Here is a 17,460-nt window from a genome sequence, read left to right as displayed (position 1 = left end):
TTGCAACAAGCTTCTAAGGATGGATGTAAATGTTATTTTAATGAGCACTGGGACATTCAATTATCCATGTGTTTTATTTGTCACCAAAACCCTTGACTACGAAAATATGTCAGTGTCCCATTAAGGAATGCATCAGATCTGCGAAATAAAACTCACAATCTTTGGTCTTTTATCTGATAAATCAATGTTCTTTCTTTATCCTCCAGATGTAAGCAGAGACATGATACAGTTCAGCCTAGCTAAAATATATATAAAACTGCCTGTGTAGTTAGCCCACAGGAACATGGGGATGGCTTATTGCATCTATTACAACTAACTACAGGCTCCAACTGAGGTCTTGATTTGTCTTGCTGGGCTGTACTGGCAATTGGAAAAGAAATACAATAGCTGTATCCTTAAGCACCATTATTCTCTTTGTAGGTAGAATGATGAGATAGATTTGCATGTAGTATTTTGTTTGGGGTTGGCTGTGTGATCAATAGGAACACATTCACTGCTGCAAGACTAAAGAATACTTCAAGCTGCGAAGCTGGCTGATTGATGATAAAACAACAGGTTAAAGGAACAAATAGGAAATCAAACTAAGGATAGTAACTGAGAGGCTAACGAGGATCACACAACTAAAATATAGGAAAATCGAATTAATAGCAAATGCAAAAAAAAATCTAAAATAAAATGAAAGCAGGATATGTATAATGTAATCTAGAAAAATGGAGAATATAACAGCAAGGGAACAATAGAAACAACTAGCAAATTCATTAACTGCATATAGTCTTGACTATATTATGATTTTCAGCATTTCATTCGGTACCATTGATATTCAGTATTTATTGTTAGTCTCAAATATATTGTAGCAAGTTATTTTTTTATTTTTTAAGATTTGATCAATATTGCAAGTGAAAATAATGCCACCTTGATGCTATCACTATTCAGAGAAAGTATTGTTTTAGTTTCCTCAAAATTATTGGCCCTATACTTCATTGGTGTAAATATTTTATGCTCGTGGTGCAAGGTTTTATATGTTTATTTTCAGGCAGTTGAGAATTGAAGAATGTGTGTTATTTGCTAGGAGTGTTTATATCTCTTAAGGATTGGTGGAATCAAAGAAAGTAAAAGTAAAACAAGGACTGTTTTATAACTTATAAATCCAGAAAATAGCATCTGAATGTGAGTTTATCAAAAAAATCTGGAATCACTTTTAACATATATTATGTGTCGTTTTCATGGATAAATATCAAAAAAGTAACATTAAAAAGTACGATAAAATTATAAAGGTAGAAATGAAAACTTGTCATAATAAGGGCCAGACCTGCTCCCTTATCCCTAGCCAGTCTGAAGAAGGGTCTCAACCAGAAATACCACCCATTCCTTCTCTCCAGAGATGCTGCCTGTCCCGCTGAGTTACTCCAGCTTTTTGTGTCTATCTTCTCTCTAAGGATCCACTAGTTTTACAATTTATACCTGACGTGTAAACATCAATGGTCACATATCGTGCTATCATCTGGATAGAAAGCTAAACAATCCATACAGAATGGACAGCTATATGGGTAGTTAGGTATTTATTTTTACAGCATGGCTCTATATCTAAATAAGCTCAAGTTTTGGGCAAAGTCAGCTGGAAGGAGTCAAAGCATGTCTTGTGTTTGTTGATGGTAAAGCACAATGTGTCATTCATTGGTGAGAAATACAGGTAACAAACAGCCTGACTAAGCCAGTGACAGGTGAACAAATGAAGTAACAGAACCCTTCAGAGTCTTCAGTGTGAATAGGGCATATGTAGAAGATAATTTAAATCGATGTGAGATTTTTTTTTAATATGGTTTTTTTTAATGGACATGTTGTCTGAAAACCCAGTGGGAGAAAGAACCAGGAGGAAGTGTAACAGGAAACTTTATCTGCTGGCCACCTCGCCCATAAATTCCCTGCATGATCGCAGCTACATCATGCAAAGAGCAAAATCACGTCTATCGGCTGAACAGCGAATATTTCGAATAAATATTCCAATCCCACTGCTGAACCGTCTTTGTTCCAGCAGGAACTGAACGTGGCGAGCTAATGTTAATAATCCGCACATCAGGATTGTAGAGCGAACACACAGCACTCACTGTCTGCCGACCCGCAACACTTGTGAAAGAAAGCCCATCCCAGCACTGAGTTACAATAGAGGCCCGCACAGGTAAATAAACGGCTGGGTTAATGATAGCCAGTATCGATAGAACACACCGCGGAGAAACCAGGCGTACGAAGACAACACACGATATCAGGATAACTCATACACCGAATATTCTCACACCCGTGATACCAACACAGCTGAGCGCCTCGATGTTGTTGAACATTTACGCGGACGACCCCCCCCAAATAAAAACTCACGCCAATTTCTGACACATTGCCGATGTATCTTCACAATTGTTTATATGCTCCCTTTGATGCATTAAAGAAATTCCAGCACGTTAAAGACTATTTGTTTTTAAAACCCTGATACTTGCACTAACAAATGCGGAGACCCAAACTACAACACTGTTGTGGAAGTGTTCGCTCGCAGAGGTGCTCTTGTATAGTCCAGATGTGGCAGACAGCGAAAGGGCAGCACGCTGACTAAATTAATAATTTTTTTCCATAAAATCTTTTTATAATATCCCCGGCTGAAATAAAATCCAATTACTTTGCAACCCTAAGTACCACGGAGACTTGAACGATTGGATTAGAATATGTGAAAGGAAAACATTTAACTATTTAATTTTAAGTTTTTAAAAGGAGTCTCAAACGAGAGGATGAGCGAGCCATTAACAATAGTCGCTGAGTTGCCCTCAAGGTGTTTCATGTTCAGTTCAACTCGGTGATACAAAACAAAACCTGTATTGTTTTCAGTTTTATTTCACATTGAAAATTCAACAGTTTAGGATTTAGTTCGGTGTCGGCCGAGTGTTGGTAGGTAAAGTGTAATTAGATAACGATGGAATGAATGGGAAGTGTGATTATTAAGTAGTTAATTGACCTTTTCGAACAATGCGAAGAAACGCACACGAAGTATTGTGAAATCGTAAATGATTCACAAATAGCAAACAAGTTTACTAATAAGGTTGCATTCCAAATTAGTTTATTGTTATCCCTTATGTGTATAAATATCTCTTCATTTTGCTTTCGCAGCTTTGCATTCACACACACACAAACACAAACACAAACACAAGCAGCCCGGCTAAATCCAATAGACTGAGCTGAGTATTGTTAAATGTCCGCGCACTTGCCGGAAAGTTCCGCGGGTCCTCGCATTTCGCATAGAACTGCCAGTGCACTCCTTCAGGTAAGCTGTTATGATGATCCAGTTAAAACGGAATTGGAAGCGGCTTCGCGAAGGATTCAGGAAAGTACAATCGGAACGAACTCTCTGACTTCCCACCCTACCTATTCGTTCGGGGGTTGAACATCACCCTCCCCAAAAATATATATATTCTCGCCTTCCATCGTTTGACAAGAGCCGATTTCAATTAATTTGACGCGAAATAGAACATTTAAAAAACTGCAAAAAGTTGGCGCGAGACACCGAGTTGCCTAGAAATCCCATTTCAATACTCCTAGAAAAAAGCACGAGTTGTTTTAAAACGGGTTGTGGCCGGTGAACTTAATTTTAGTAATAGCGTTTATTGTATATTTGCATTGAACCCCAGACGTGACATTAAATGTGATAAGATGCGGTCTCAAGGTTTTTGATTCTTTTTCTTCACTGTGTAACCGGGGTGCCTTCAAGCACAACAAATGTATGTGTCTATCATTGTAACTTTTAATTCTGCATCGGATCGCATACCAATAATAGTGGCTTTATATATTATTTTCTCCCTGGCATTTTCCCGATGCACTTTTAACCAGGGGATGGCGTTCCAAGCCCTCCATTTGCACAAATCCATCTCTCAGTAGTACAGGGACTTGAAAGAAATCCGCCACTCTTCAGCACGGCCACCGATGCACCCCCCCCCCCCCCCCCCCGTAATAAATTAAGCGTCATTTTATAAATAAATTTATATCTCTGTATTTCAGTCCCTTGATCAAGGACACGCAAGGTTTCAGAAAGATTTCCAGTTAAATTGCAGATTAATGTTACGTTCTAAAAGTGTTAATTGGACTACTGAACCGGTTCGCAAGCATTTTTCAAGAAAGGAAAAAAATCGCCCCATCGGGTTCGTAATTAATGTTTTTTATTATAAGGCTATCAAGGAAAAAAAATTGCCGCAGTTTCGTGTGCTCGATTGTTTCGGGAGAGTTATATATCAATTCTCCTAATACGCAGAGTAAGGATGTATCAAAAGACAGGTCTTAAAAGGCGATTAAAGGTTTGAAGGCTGGTGTCATACTCCACGGTGTTGGGAGTTCAGAGCTGATTACACTCGGACAATCATATCAAAGAGCATCTTCCCCATTCATCAAAGGGCTGAAATGACACAACTAGGTGTGCACAACAAACCATTAAACACACGGTCATGTATTACAAGTTATAAACTTGGCCCTTTATATCTTACCCCTTCCAACTGAACTTTTGTTATTTCTTTCCTTTTTTTTTGAGGGGGGTGGGGTTAAAAATAATAAATAAACAATTGAAAATAGCTGCAGTTACAAAATAAGAGAGAGAAGAAAATAAGGCTCATAGTCATAAGTGTTTCGACACACTTCCAGCGCGCCCTTGTTTTTTTTTTAAATACACACACACACATATATATATATATAGAGAGAGAGAGAGGGAGAGTCGGGGTAGATAAGAGTAGGTTTGGCAGTCTAAAGATTGACACTTTCCACTTCCTGACAGGGTTGTCCTCCGCCTGAACTTTCACCTCCCGAACCCAGCCGCCTTCATTGGCCAGAGTGTGTACCGTGCCGAGCTGAGCCGAGCCGAGCGGAGCGCAGCGAAGCCGCCTCTCGGAGCTGCTTCCTTCGCCCAGCTCGCCTGTTAAAAGAAACACACACACACATACAGACACACGCACTTTCACTTTTTAAAAAACCCCAGACACAATCACTTTGACTGGGGCCCGGGCTCAGAATAACACCGTGGGGGGAAGGGGGGGTATGTTTATCTGGTTTCTCTTTAATTGCTGGTGTACAGCCCACCTTTACAGCGGTGCGCCCTAAAGGGTCTGAGCTCAGATGCCGGAGCAGCTTTTTTTCCCCCTTAAAGCTCTGCTGCATGTTGTTTACACAGCAGGTGGATATGACGTCAGGGGGCAGCTCGCAGCAAAAAATAACAACATCCAATTCCGCGATTTGTATTCTCTCTCTCTCTCTCTCTCTCTCTCTCTCTCTCTCTCCACCCACCCCCCCCCCTCCACCTCCACCCCCACCTCCCCAAGACTCATTAAGTTCTCTAGAATAGTCAATAATGAATAGTGGGGTAACGCGCGGCGGCTGCAGAGAGAAAGGATCCATCAAGTGTGAGTTCAATCCGGCTGCTTAGTATCACCAGGGAGATTTGTGTGTCTGTGCTCCACAACATAGTGCCCGAGCGGAGTAATATATTGTTATTTATTGTGTGCTTGTTGCATGCTTACTCGTACACAATTGCATGTGTGTTGTAGGGTCAAATTATCTTCTGGCCACTCAACAACCTAAAGCTGTATCAACTGGTAAGTTTTCAATTTGATTCCCCTTTTTTTTCTCCTCTCCCTCTCCCTCTCTCTCTCCCCCCTCCCCTTCCCCTTGCTCGCTTTTAGATTAACTATTTCTGCCTGGCTTTGACTTTGATTTCCTCCAAGCCCCCACGTGCAGTTTGGGATGTTTCTTTTTTTTTTTCTGGTTAAAAACAAATGTTGTTGTTGTTTGTCAAAGTGAGTTTCAACTCGGACATAAACAATTTGCATTAGATACGCGAAAAAAAAGAGGGTGAAATTTAAATAAAAAAGAGAATATAGGCTGGCCGGGGTGCGGGCGGGTTTGTGCCTCAGTTGGAAGCGTTGGCTTGTTTGGCGAAGGGGGTTATTGGTGAGTGCGGTCAGTTTGCCAGGAGTTGTTTTGCGCGAGTTTGCAGAGGAGCAGGAGAATCATCGGCAGTCCGCCGGAGAGCTGACAGGCTACGGGTTGAAGAATCCCTTCTCCAGGATCACACCATTCCTGTAGGGGGAAGAGGCACACAGTGAGAACCGCGTGGGAAGGGAGGAAGAGGGGGTGGGGTGGGGGGAACTCCTGAAACTTGTCACTTTTTCCCCCTCTCCTCATCTTGTACTTTAAAAAAAAAAGACCCGTGCGAGTTTGGCTGGGCATCGCACCGGGGCGATAGCATCGAATTATAATGAAGGTCATTAAAATTATGTGGCAACAACGACTCCACGATTCTCTTCAGTCAGAGTTTGAGCGTTACATACTGCATTGCATTCAGGTTTTTTTTTCGTGTGTCAGATATTTATTGTGTTTTGGGGGGGAAGGGTTACCAAGTTATTTGGTACAAGGGGGTTGCAACGTTATCTGCATTGACCAGTGCTTTCAGACTTTAGTGCGACCCGAGTAGACTTCATCGCCACTTTCTTCCAAGTTTTGGCCGCTGCAGCTCCAGTACTTGAAAGTAAGAAACCCGCACCCAGGCGCAGGCGGTTTTAACTTGCTGTTATGTTTTAAGAAAGTAGTGCTGTCTTGCTGGAGAGTTGTAACGTGTTGTGGTGTATCGGACGGCCTAATGTTGTAGCCGGCTGGGAATGTGACGGGATGGAAGGCTGCAATCATCGCGGCAGCGAGGGGTGAGCGGCAGTACCCCCCCTCCCCCCCAACACACACACACACACACACAGTCCCGGCCACAATACCAGACTGTTCTCTTTAAAGAAAGCCCCGACCAGCGCCCTCCCCGCCCCCGCTCGCTCATTCACCACCGTTCACGACCCGGGGCGATGCGATGCGAACCGCTGGCTGGTGCATGGGGTGAGATGTGCGGAGCGGAGCGGGGACACTGGCCGGCATCGGAATCCCCTACTGCCGGCCGTGTGAAGAGCGCAGAGGGAAGGGTGGTTGTTGGCGAGGGGTTCACGCTCCCTTCCTAACCCCCCATTCCACCAACCCATTGCCTACACTCGCGGGGGAATCTTGTCTATCTATCCTTGTCGCCCCCCTCGTTACTTTGTAGCTAACTTCTAGTGTTGGTCTCAAACTTTGTTGGTGCTGCTGTTATTGCTGAAGAGAGATTGTGGCAGGTAGCTGAACGGTGTAAGGGCTGAACGCTGTGGTTACGCCGGTGGTTGAGACAGATCCTCTACAAGTCACCCTCACACCCCCTTCCCTTCCCTTCCCTCACACGGGGCTGTCAGACTGGAGAGGCCGCCTCAGGACGCCTCAAGCTATTTGACGTCGGGGGCAAGGAGCGCCTCACAACAAACAACAAGACAATACCTCCGTTTCTCTCTCTTAAAACCCCCCACCGCTAATAAACATACCCGCATTGTCTTAAATGCGGGATTTGTGAAAATTAAAAACATTTTGGATTTTTATTCTCGCTCCCTTGTTTAACGGGAGGGCGGCGAGGCGCGGCGAGAGTTTCTGACTGAAAGCTGTCCGTCCGCTGGACTTCGCCGAGACGCGGGGGTTTTAGGCGACTGTCCGGACGGACAATGAGTTGTTTGTGTTTGCCCGCGGAGTTTAAAAAACTGGTAGGAGCAAGGTACCGCCTTTGATTAAATGCAGATTAAGCGCCTCATTAATTGTGTTAGTGGTTTTAAAAATAAGTAGCCTGGCTTCCCTCACGATACTCCCTCAACCTCGGGTTGTTGTTGTTTGTTAACTTTGTGCATCTCCTGAGTGGGGTGGGGTGGGGTGGCATTGAGAGTGAAAGGTCTGTTTAATGTGTAGCGAAAGAGGGACACACACACACACACACAATGTGGAATTCAGCCCCCTGCCCGCTTCATCTTGGATTACCAAATGTCTGAGAAAATCGCAGTAAAAGTAAACAGGCAAGCAAGAAGCGAACCTTGACAACCCAGAAGCAACGAAGCATTTGCAGATCAAACAAATGCCTGCGCCGGGGCCGTTGTCCAGGGTTGTCCCGCTTCTCTGAAACCTTTCAACCGTGAGCCCAGGCGGTGGGCTCGTCCACTCGCGCCTTCCATACACATGCAACTGCACAATAGCTAAACTAAATGATGCAGGACACAATGTGACCCTATCCCCACTCTACTCCCAAAAACACAGTCACTTCGCACCGTCCACTGTCCAAAAGCACGTTATTTTTTTGTCATTTGGACCCAACCGTGAGGAATTTTGCACCTAAATGATATATCTTTGTAGTCCACAAAAGATGGTTATTAATTAAAACATTTTTGTTTTGTCATACATATGGACACACAGGCATATAATCAAATGTGTAGATAGATTTCTATGGACAGTATTTGAAGAATTTCATTGTTCCATTTCGATACGTTTGACAATTAACCACTCTTGACTCTGTTCTGGCAATAGCGGTTGTTACACTCACTGGAATTTTCCCCCAGTTTCCAGTTAGGGGCTTTGAGTCCAACAGTCGATGGGAGATTTGTGTGAGACAGTGCAGTAGAAGTGGAAGTTTGTGACCCCTTTGCCAAAGTATGGTTGAATTAAGAATAAACAGTACTTGAACTGAAACAAAATACAGTAGAATACATTGCATAAATTAGACAGGACTACAGCCAAAATTGTAATCCTCAGATGTAATAGGCATTCATTGTAGCTCGCAACACATTGGGGCACATTGGGATTTGGCACACTTCTGGATGTAATAGGACTTTGGGGGAACTTTACAAGTCAGTACATTTCATTTTATAGTAAGGGATACTGTCACCAGCTAAGTTTAAAGCTTTGGTTAAAAAAACACACACAGTGGAACAAATAAATATACAGATCTAAGTATCAATATTGATATCTGCAGACATAGATTTTCCTAAATATTTATTTGAAATAATTGCAGAGACTTCACATCTCAATAAATCTCAATTCTATATATTTAAACCAAACCCATGGAAATATATCGAACTGTAATTTATTTAAGTATATACAGTTTGTTGAATGTGATGTTGCAGAGAGTGTAAACATTTAAAATAAAATAAAAATATTTCCTATTTAGAGTCATTGCTCCAGTTGTCTCCATGTCTACTTGCTACATTGTATCATTCTAACATACCATTAGTTAAAATAGTTTGATTTATAGAACTGGATAACAGGTATGGAAATTTATAAAGCTGACTGATATTTTTTTTTAAAAGGGTGCCTGTAAAACATTGCTGTATTTAGCTGCACACTAATCTTTCATGCAAATGTCTGAAAAATATTCAATGGTGCTCTTTCAAAGGTTATTTCACTTCTATAAAATTGAATGACAATAAAAAAGAATGCCCCTGTTTTCAGGCAGGTTTGGAGTGTGAACACCCATCCGTACCAGTGTCTTCCTTCTTGCGGTAGTTGAGACATTTGCTTTGCACTGTTTTGGCTGTTGGTTTGAAACGCAACTTTATGTGATATTTGGAAATAGCATCTGTGTGGTCCAACTAAGTCCTTTTTAGGATGATGCAACTAGTTCAAGCATTTCTCAACTAAAGAAAGCTATCTGGATAGATGTTTTGCAATCAAGGGGAGGAGATATAACATTTAAATCCTATAGTAAGTACATTGGTTGAGATTTGGACATTTTTTGTTTTATCTGAGATGTTTCCTCTCAACTTGCATTAATGCTAACCATTTGTTGTGAGGAAATAAATTATAGAGCATTATTATTTTTAGTTTAATTGTAAAAAGTATTGACTATATTTTAGCATTATTTTGGGTATGGTTGGTTGTATGAACGATAGTAGGAGCAATGTGAAATTTAGGAAAAAGCTCACATTTAATTATTACATATTAGAACTTTTTCATTTGACATAGTTTAATAATGATTATAAGAATATCAATATATTAATATTTAACATGCACATTTTGAATATAGATTACATTACTGGGTGCACATTAACAGCTATTTTCCATAAATGGCAAATAGTCAGCATTACAGTAGATTCATACCTGTACATAAATTCACAAAATTGCTGGACAAGCAGTCCATAGCAGAAAAATGTAATTGGCTCATAATGAATAAAGTTGGCATTAGGTATTGGAGAATTAATGATTTTTAAGTATAGTACATTAGCAGAGTGCTGACAGACCTAATTACACATAAAGTAAGATCAAGATATATGGTTTTGTACCTACAGTTCAATATACTTCCCAAAAGCAAACCAAATTCCCCAGAGGACCTTTATATAATGGGATAGCATGATTGGCCTTTGTTCACTAGCAATTAAGTTATGAATAGGTGTTAAGCTATTTCTAAATGTTGATAGTGCTGGTATAATTTTATTCTCGATTCATAACTATCTGAAATAGCTTTTTCAAAAGTTTAATTGTTTGATGGTGAATTATTTCCTATATATTTTGGCACTAAAATATCCTTTTTGTGTACCATACAGACGGTGTTTAGATGCAGTTGTGAAAATAAATCATTGCTCAATTTGGACTGAGAGAAAGGGTTAATGATGCATGACATCTGCCTGGCAACAACACATTCTTTGAAAACTAACAAGCTTAAATAACTTTATAAGAGCATTCCAATTAAAGTGTCATTTGATCACAATTTTTCTGTGTAATAGTTGTTTTCTGATATCCGATAGCAGTTGTCAAATGATAAGGTGCGTTTTTATTCTTGAGGTCATCGTAACCCTGGTCTGACTGATTAATTTATTTGGGTTTCCCAAAAGTTAGTTGCAGTAAATATCCACTAATCTATTACTTTTCATTAAAACAATTTATTTTGCACTGTGAGTTCCTGCAGCTGTTGTAAATTCACATTTATTCATCGAAACGCAACGTGGAAAAATCTATAGTGAAGGAGGACGAAAGATGGTTTCTTTTTATATTTGATGGAGGTGTTGCACAAATTTACTTTAATAGTGAACTAAATCTTCTTGAGGGTTTTAATAAAAAATCTATTATTACAATTAAATATTTAAAATTGTGATTAAAATCTAATTCAACACTGTAAGTTTGAACATAAGTATTTGTAAACACTGTATTTATTACCCAAGGCTTTGCAATAATCAGTTTATGGTAATGAACTACAGCCTTTTTAAAATACATAATTTGAATAGAGAGCAATAACATATTAATGTGGTTGTCATTATCTGTAATTGACAATTGGCCTTAAAATGCAATGTAAATAGTGAGCATCTTTCCTGCATCAATTAAAATTTAAAATGAGAATGAATTTCAATTGTATTCATTTCCCTAAGAGGTTCCATAATTTTGTACAGACTGTTGATAAAGCACACGAACAGCTGTATGGAGATCCAGCGTTAAGGAGCTCTGGAACTTTGTCAAAATCTTACCGTTTTAAGGATGGTTCATTGAAGTAGGTCCAAAATTTTAACACTTTGTTCCTCTGAATGTATTAGAACCGTTATAATAGGTTGGCAAAATTAAAGGGTTTCTTACTTTTTTTACAAAGCACAATGCCTAATATGAAGAAAAAACATAACCTCTTTAAATTTATAGCTTATTAAATGTATTAATTATTCTTCAAACATGTGAAATTGATGTCCAGTTACACTCATGTGAAGAGAGTGGAATTGATATGACTGTGAGGATATAAATGACATGGAAATGAAGTTAATTATTTATTAATTAATAATAGCGATGTTACATTGCCAAAGCACCAGGAGAAAGTACAATTTAAACAGTGTGCACTGATCCTAGATTGCTGGAATGCCTTCACAATAAAGTTTGAAATATATCTGTGAAAAATCCTGCAATTAGACTATCTGCCAACATCGCCTACTCTCTCCATCAACTGAAGACATGGCAGTCGGAATAGTAGAGAGCACCACTGAATTCACAACGAAACGATGATTTTTGACACTGAAAATACACTTGTCTTTTACAAATAGTTAGTTATTCTGTCGAGTCAAAAATAGTCTCTTTTATTGGTGGAACTCAAAGTAGTGAACATTGATGGTTAAATTATCTGTGTCATTATTGTACCAGCAAGCTGGTCACGGCTATGCTGTTGCTTTACAACTATCAGTGGTCTCAGTCAGACACATCAGTGCCAATTTTTAGCCTTGTCATTAGAAAGAGATACATTTGCTCCTAGTTTCAATCCGCATGTTTGCGATATTTTAAAGGAAATAATAATCGACTTTGTTGTTAACTAAACGTGAACACACGACTGTTGCAAACACAGCTGCTTAATTGGAATTTTAGAAGCATTGCCTTTTGTCAATGTTATTATTAATTAGGAGAAAATACCTGTATTTAGTAAAAACACATTCTTACCCTTCTTCAAAAGAAATCGAGTAACATTTACTTTTGAATCAAAAATAGAATATTTAGGTAGTGAAACTGAAAAACTCATAATGAATCTTTACCATTATGCTTTGAAACAGGTCACATATATGCATTACACATTTTTCTGGATCTGAAAATGCTTGTTCTACATTTGCACCACTTTGCAGTAGATAATATTGTAAATTGTTGAAGACATGCATTGCTCCTTAAGCACAATCCTTTATTATTTTACATTTCTATATCATAAGCAACAACTAAATTGCTTAATGATTGGCACCTGAATTTAAAATGGATATGTGCCCGGAAAGGATGCTGCAAGCTTGTAATTTGAAGAATACTTTTTACTTGGAAAAATTGTTTAGCGGCAAGCAAAATTTAACTGTTAGTAATATAGAAAAAAATGGATATAGTTACTCTTAACAATGCATTTAGTTATTTTAAAGCTCATTTAAATTCACACCAGTGAATTATTTTTAGTTCAAGGATTTAGGGCACAGGACATAGAACACTGCAGCATAGGAACAGCTCTTTGGTCCATGATGTCTGCGCTAAACACGATGCTAAATTGAAATAAACTTTCATACAGTTGTCATGGTAAATTACTTCCCCTGAAAAAGCATTGTGATGAATTGTGTTGTAACTAATTTTATTGATCTTGGTTGTCAAAAATTACTTAATACATAAAACATTTTTTTGTGGTGAAGATTAAGACTTTCAGATTGAAATTCAGATTGGCACAATGGTTTTGCTATGAATCTTCCAAGGGGCTCTTAAAAAATGTAGAAGAGGACTGGAGTGGTTTGATTTCCTTTCAGAGATATCCTAATAACTCTTCTGGGAACTATTAATTTAGACTATTCTGAGTCTTGAGAACATTTGAACAGGCTTTCTATTTTGTTCTGAGGCAGACTCCACTCATCTGCTCTCATGGACACTAATGACCCTTGGTCACATAGTTTGACATTAGTTTAGGTAGACAAAAGTGCTGGAGAAACTCAGCGGGTGCAGCAGCATCTATGGAACAAAGGAAATAGGCAACGTTTCGGGCCGAAACCCTTCTTCATTGGTTTGGACTCTGCACAGCAATTGGGACGTAGCAGATTTTTAATCCCCATATGTGTAAATAATTGCTTTTTATTAGATCTTACTAATCATTTAAGACTGAGGTGAGAAAAAAAAATTTCACCCAGAGAGTTGTGAATTCGTGGAATTCATAGCCACATAGGGCAGTGGAGGCCAAATCACTGGAAGGATTTAAGAGAGAGTTAGATAGAGCTCTAGGGGCTAGTGGAATCAAGGGACATGGGGAGAAGGCAGGCACGGGTTATTGATCGGGGACGATCAGCCATGATCACAATGAATGGCAGTGCTGGCTCGAAGGGTCGAAAGGCCTCCTCCTGCACCTATTTTCTATGTTTCCATGTAGCAAAATTGAATGTGCATGTTCTTTATAAAAAATAATCTCCATTCTAAAACACAAATTCAGTTTCAGCCATGGCAAGCAAACTTTCTTTCCAAGTTTACTCTTCTTTCTTAATTTGCTAGGGTATGGTTTTATTGGCAATAATAGCCCGCTGTTTGTGGCTGACATCGTGGAAGCTTTGACTGCATATTGGCAGTATCTCCCATTGCGAGGGGAGGGAAAAATCCAAGCTCAATCATTTCTTTCACCTCCACTTTCAAATAAATGTGGGCCGTTGCAGCAAGACCCATTCTCAGCGGTGCTGTTGGTAACAAGTTTCTTCCCTCACTAATCCAGAGGCACCGAGTCCAATTGTCACATTTCATTGATACTCCTGATGAGGTAAATTAATAAAGCTCAGACTGAGGGCTTGAGTCCTTACTATCTGCAAGACTTGGTTACTTATGCCCCTGTCCCACTTAGGAAACCTGAACGGAAACCTCTGGAGACTTTGCGCCCCACCGAAGGTTTCCGTGCAGTTCCCGGAGGTTGCAGGTGGTTGCAGGTAGTGGAAGCAGGTAGGGAGATTGACAAAAACCTCCGGGAACCGCACGGAAACCTTAGGTGGGGCGCAAAGTCTCCAGAGGTTTCCGTTCAGGTTTCCTAAGTGGGACAGGGGCATTACTGTTGAGATACAATGCCCAAATAAGCCCATCGGCCCACCAAGTCCGAGCTGACCAGTGATCCCCGCACATTAACACTATCCTCCACACACTAGGGACAATTTACATTTATAAAACCTGTAGGTCTTTGGAGTGTGGGGAAAAAATCGAAGATCTCGGAGAATACGCACACGGTCACGTGGAGAACGTATAAACTCCGTACGGACAGGCAACCGTAGTCGGGATTGAACCCGGCCCGCTGTGCCACTGTGTGAATGATCAAGAAAACCCATATAAATTACTTTAACACAGATTGTATTTGCAATCATTTTGCCGGCAGGTTGCTTTTATTATAATGTTTCCTTTGGAAAAATCAATTTGTGGGACAGTGCAGCTCATTAACAATGCTACTTGCATTTGTGTAATGCATTAGCTTTTGCCACATTGTCTCTTACAAAGTTACCTGCTGGTCGTAGGTTGTTAATTCGACAAGCCCGGTATCTGATAGATGTCTGTCCGGAACAAATGTGCACAATTGGCTTAAACCTCAATATATGGACAACCTGTATTTTGGACTGTGATAAATAAATAAAGAAACCAGGACGCAATTTTAGATTATATCATCCATGATAATCAGTCAAAGAGTGTATTGAGTTCTGGAACAACAAATCCAATTACACATACATAACAAAATGTAGCATTACTGTATACCAAATGAGATGCCATCATTCAGTTGCAATATCTATTTTATTGCCAGAATACATCACATTCCCTACTCCTAGTTGCAAGGTGTTTTTTTTAAATTCTGCCAGGAAATGTCTTCACTAAATCAAAATGTGTACTAGGAGCCCAGCAATTTGGCTTTACTAAAAATAGGCAGATTCACAAGATGCAGTAGTACGTCAACAAAGTACTGTTTAATTATTTGAAGTTGTACTTGAAAAGGTGGCAAAAAAACCTTTAAAATGGTACTGCTGTAACCGTTGAAAGGAATTGTCAACTGAATGCATGCAGTAAGCAACATAATTGTCAACTTCACAGAAGTGCAGCATTGTGAATGATAAATATGCAAAACCTTTGAGTGCACATAGTAAGTTGCCCATTTTTTACTTTCAAGAGGATGTCATGTTGAATATAGAAATGGCAATTTAATATGTGTTTATTGGTCACCTTTCAAGATTCACTTAGCTTTGCAATATCCTATTAAATGATGACTGGGCCTTGTAATACCAAGCTGGAATAGAATCATTAAAATATTCTTGAAAAATAGGAAGTTTGGAGAGCAAGGGATTAATGGAAGGATATTGGAAATTAAAGATATCAAATGGGGTAGACAATGTTTCAATATTGGTGGATGTGGGGTTTAGGTCGCGGTGATTATTCTGTGCGTACTTTAATGGGAATTATTGTGCAATTAAGTGTTAATGGAGCGATCACCAACCTTCACCAGAGACATAAAATTGTTTTGGAGATTAAGCAGATCTTAATGTACATAACTCGTGGCAACATTTGAAAAGAGTATTAAGTAACAGCTCGCTTCATGGATGCCATAGTAGAAGGAATAAAGAAGTTCGTAAAGTGTTTTTGAAGAAAGTGAGGAACTTGAATTTGGCGTAATTTGGGAACGCGATTGCTGAAAAAATATGTCAGAGGAAAATGTTTCACTTATCAAAAGCACTTTCTGAATTCTTAAAACATATGCTATTGATCAAAAGGTTATCAGTTACATTTCTGCAGGTCTTCACTGTGATAATGTAGTATAATTTCATAAATATGATAGATTAGGTGCCACAATGACATGGAGCGAGACAGTTTCAATTCTGACCTCAGGGTTTGCACATTCTCCTTGTCACCCGCATGGTTTGCTCTGACTGCTCTGCTTTCCTCCCACATCACAAAGGCATTCTAATTGGTAGGTTGGTTGGGAACCATACATTTTAGTTTAGTTTAGTTTGGAGATACAGCACAGAAACATGCCCTTCAGCCAACTGAGTCCGCGCCGACCAGTGATCCCCGCACACTAACACTACCCCACGCACACTCGGGGCAATTTACAATGATACCAAGTCAATTAACCTACAAACCTGTACTCCTTTGGAGTGTGGGAGAAAACTGGAGAACCCGGAGAAAAACCACGCAGCTCACGGTGAGAAAGTACAAATTCCATACAGAGAGCATCCATAGTTACAATCGAACCCAGGACTCTGGCGCTGTCAGGCAGCAACTCAACCGCTGTACCACCAGACCACCAGTTGGGGGTGGGGGTGAGGGTGGGGATGGAGGGAGGGGGGGAATTGATGGACATGCGAGAGGGTATAGGTTACTGGAAAACAATTTGGAAAATTGGAATGGGGGATTGCTCTGTGAGAGGGCACAAGCTTGATGGCCAGATGGGCCTCTTCTTCTGAATTGGTGTGGATCAACAGGTTTGTTAAAATGAATCATATCTGCTAACATTTTACATAGCGTGAATTGCTTATAGTTCACCTTTTCTCCCTGTACGAGCATCTAAATTGTTGAAGAATGAAAGATATTTGAAAATAATGACATGTACAACTTACTACTACCTCTGAATGAGGAAATATTGACTGCTGCTTCTGGAAGTTCAGAAATACTTGTATCCTTTGTTCTCTTAATACTTGCGGCGATTTTCAAATTCATTATTTTTAAGAATCACTTACAATTTTTTTTTTAAAGTTATCTCGTTTTGCTTATTCTTGTATTTTATATGAATGGAAGAATGAATGAATGAATCAGTTTGTTGGCCAAGTATTCACATACAAGGAATTTGCTTTGGTGCTCAGCTCACAAGTGACAACATGACATACAGTGACAGATAGGAATGACATATAAAACATAAAAGACCCAATAATGGAAAGATTTGCAAATTCTTATCCCATTGCAGACACAGAGAGGAGATTCTTACATCGTCAACTGTGACAATTTAAGGTCCTATCTGAATTTTTCATCTTCACTAAATATATCAAAGTTTGAAAGATCTGCTCAATTGTACAAAGTAACATATTCATAAAGGCCTGATTGTAAACCTGAGTTTGGAAGTCATTTCTGGTACAAAGTAGGTATTCA

At 39.6% G+C, this 17,460-nt stretch overlaps 1 protein-coding gene across 8 annotated transcripts in view; it reads left to right on the top strand.

Annotated features, from left to right (window-relative positions):
• The first annotated feature begins 3,279 nt into the window (after positions 1–3,279).
• Positions 3,280–17,460, top strand: part of foxp1b (forkhead box P1b) — a 474,222-nt gene continuing 460,041 nt past the window's right edge. For 3 of the 8 annotated variants that reach the window (XM_055647681.1, XM_055647666.1, XM_055647667.1), the window contains exon 1: positions 5,345–5,609. The gene's annotated coding sequence lies outside the window, so the exon portion shown is untranslated. Of the gene's footprint in view, positions 3,302–5,343; positions 5,610–6,414; positions 6,542–17,460 lie in introns of those variants that run through there. The other 5 variants (XM_055647669.1, XM_055647673.1, XM_055647671.1 and 2 more) reach the window with 4 other exon arrangements.

Source organism: Leucoraja erinacea, chromosome 16 (genome assembly GCF_028641065.1).
Source record: "Leucoraja erinacea ecotype New England chromosome 16, Leri_hhj_1, whole genome shotgun sequence".
Taxonomy (NCBI): Eukaryota; Metazoa; Chordata; class Chondrichthyes; order Rajiformes; family Rajidae; genus Leucoraja; species Leucoraja erinaceus.
This window is presented reverse-complemented; position numbering and strand designations above follow the sequence as displayed.